The sequence below is a fragment of the Clupea harengus genome, chromosome 22 (genome assembly GCF_900700415.2).
Source record: "Clupea harengus chromosome 22, Ch_v2.0.2, whole genome shotgun sequence".
In the NCBI taxonomy this organism is placed as follows: Eukaryota; Metazoa; Chordata; class Actinopteri; order Clupeiformes; family Clupeidae; genus Clupea; species Clupea harengus.
The window spans coordinates 1286220-1289205 of NC_045173.1; the positions used below are offsets into that span (position 1 = coordinate 1286220).

Below are 2986 nucleotides of genomic sequence, written 5' to 3' on the forward strand. Positions count from 1 at the left end.
CTTTTTCAAAGTAATTCTATGACACTGTAACTGATATGAAATGATGAACACATTCATGTTAATTCACTGGCACTGATTGGCTGCTGTTTCTAAATGACGTGGATCTGTGTTGTTTTCTCAATAAAGTGACACAAAATGGAACCTTATGCCTGGATGGTTGTTTTCTTGGGTATGGTGGGTTAAAGACTTTAAGAGACTCAGTATTGGCGCTGTACAATGAAAGTGTCTGTGTGTGTGTGTGTGTGTGTGTGTGTGTGTGTGGCCCACACAGGAGCTGTGCAGTGGGCCGTGCATTCTTCCCAATGCCGAGTTGCACACACATACGCTCCAGTAACTGCTATGTTAAGGTTAGCATGTATAATCTCATTAGTCTGCAACTGTTAGCAGTATAACAAATGCAGTCAATTTAGCTGGAGTGAATTAAAAGCCTCAAGCTCACCGATAAATGCGTGAACAAGAACAACAGCGCTGTGGCCTAATGCCAACAGTTTCAGAACAGTTATGTGATTGCATCCATCCCAACGATAAACATTGACACGCATCTCCTGCGAAATATTTAGTCAGCTATGAAGTTGGCGTGCACTTTTCCGTAATGTTCCTTACTCTTTCGATAAATATGTGAAAATAAATATACCATGGTTGAAACAAATCTGACCACAGTCACAATCATTCTTTCATAATTGAATTTAATATGTGCAGATAGCTAATTCCCTGTTAAAATGTTCTAAACGTTTAATCGAACACAACCGTCCAGAAAAGCATAGTTTAAACGAAAAACAAACGATTTCATAGTAGCTACTGATTATCTAACGACATTCTAAGATCATCTAAAGATGTTCATTATCATATTAAGATACGAAACGTCATCCTGGCTGGAGGGGAAACCATTATTATATTCGTCTTCACTCAGATTGTAAATAATGAGGCTAAAAAGTATTTCATTTTAAGACGTATTTTATTTCTGATTTAATGTAGGTTAAATAAAGTTTCTGTGAAAACATGCTTACTTCTTCAGCACAAGCCTACTGTTTAAGAATGAAAGGAGGATACGCTATACACATCTCTTTAAAAAATGTGAATTTTGCAACTCTAAAAATCTGTCTTGTATGAACATATTAACTAATCTAGAGCTTCATTAATTCAGATTCATTTTGAACGTGTAGTATCTGTTTCCTGGTGGTGAGTGGGTGACTGCTTTTTGTGGGGTAATTCTGCGTTTGAATTTTGGTTTTACCGCACTGGGACATTATTCTGTAATTCTATAGGCTACTTCAATTCAGGTGGTTTGTTCACCTAAAACATTTGATCAATATTAGGCCTGTTCAATGGCAGTCATAATGTAGGCCTGTCATCATTTCATTACTTTAGGGTACTTTATTTACACGGTCTACGTCAACAGAGTAATCAGAAAATAAATATTTGTTTTCCAGTTTTTTACCCGTTGGCAACAATATTTGTTAGCTGTTTTGCACCCTGCCGATACAGGCTGATTCATTACTTACACTGGAATGGTCTCAATGGGTTTATTAAATAAAGCCTAATTGCAATTTGATAGGATATAATCAAATAATTTTATTCTACTCTTAAAACAATGTCACATAGATGAGATAAATAAAGCAAGCCTATCCGTGTTTCCAAAATCATGAGGTAGCTCAAGTCTGTAAATATAGCAAAATAAAAGTTTATAGCCTGTTAACGAACACAATACTTGGACTGAACCCGACGCATAGGCCACGGTGGACTTTATTCTCTCCATACAGACAATTATTCATGATTGCCAGATTAACTAGTTTCATGTATACTGTTTATCTCACCGTCAGAACGCCCTCTGGAGGAAACCTCCACTCCTATCCAAGGTCCTTGGCGACCTCACTTCCTGTGTACTTTGTTGGCGTCATCCAACATCCCCCTGAGAGAATGCAAGGAGAGCGCGGTGGTTGATGATGGTCCTGCTTCACTCTACCCATGCATGTGTCTATAGAATGTCATGAGGCGTGTGACTGCCATTACTGTAATCAGACAAACGGATCCATATAATCGTCATTTGGATTGTTTGTTGACTCATCTAAACAGCATTGTCTTTAACCCCTTTTAACAAAATTGATTTAAAAAATACCCTCAGTAGTATCTGCTGTTTTATCGATCCAATTGTAATAAAGTAAGATATAGCCTGTGCTGCTTGTGTTGCATCTGAGGGAAACATTCAGACACAAAATGTAACCTACCCATCTGAACACTGCATTCAGAATAGGACCAGTTCACTTAGCATGCTTGAAAAGCCTTACACAAAACCTCTCTCAGGAATGGAAAAAAGATACTTTTTTGGATTAATGCTTTCAGGTTTTTTTCAATCATTAGTTAGAATTTTACAGTCAAGGAATCATAGTTCCTAAGATACTAGAAATCTTGAAATTCCAAAATCTCAAAGGTCACTAGATGGAAACACAGTTGAAGTGTCTCTTTAGGTGTATGTGTACAGGAGCATTGCGCTCAGTTCTCGAGAGTGCCTGCACTAAATCATCTCACATCCCATTTGAATACATGCAAATCGGCCTTCTCCCCACCTGGCATGAGGCCAGGTACCTATGGCAACGGCGTTCACCATCACCTCTCTCCACCCCCAGCAGCTCTGACAACCATCCCCCCACCTCTATTCAGCCCTCCCCCCCCCCCCCCCCCCTGCCTCTCTCTCTGTTTTCCTTTACTGACTAATCTGAGAAGTTAGTACCTCTTTGCTTTAATTTAGTCAATTAGAAATAAAAATCAAAGATCAAGAAAAATAATAGCGCTGAAATAGTTTGGTGTGATATCTAGGAGGAATGTACGGTGAAACCAATGATGTATTTCATGATGATGATGATGATGAATTAAGCGGAGAAATACTAGTAGCATGAATAAAGGCCCCTAGCAGACTAGAACCTTGGCAGCTGCAAGCCTTCAGTGTCAAGGTCAAGTTCATCATACGGGCTGAAGTAGTAGTGCTGTC

General features: G+C 38.9%; 1 long non-coding RNA gene across 1 annotated transcript in view; it reads left to right on the forward strand.

Annotated features, from left to right (window-relative positions):
* LOC116218311 overlaps positions 1-141 on the forward strand; it is a 1132-nt gene extending 991 nt beyond the window's left edge. Inside the window, exon 2 of the long non-coding RNA XR_004162794.2 lies at positions 1-141. This exon is cut by the window's left edge and continues 889 nt beyond it. This is a non-coding gene — a long non-coding RNA (uncharacterized LOC116218311).
* Positions 142-2986: the final 2845 nt, after the last annotated feature.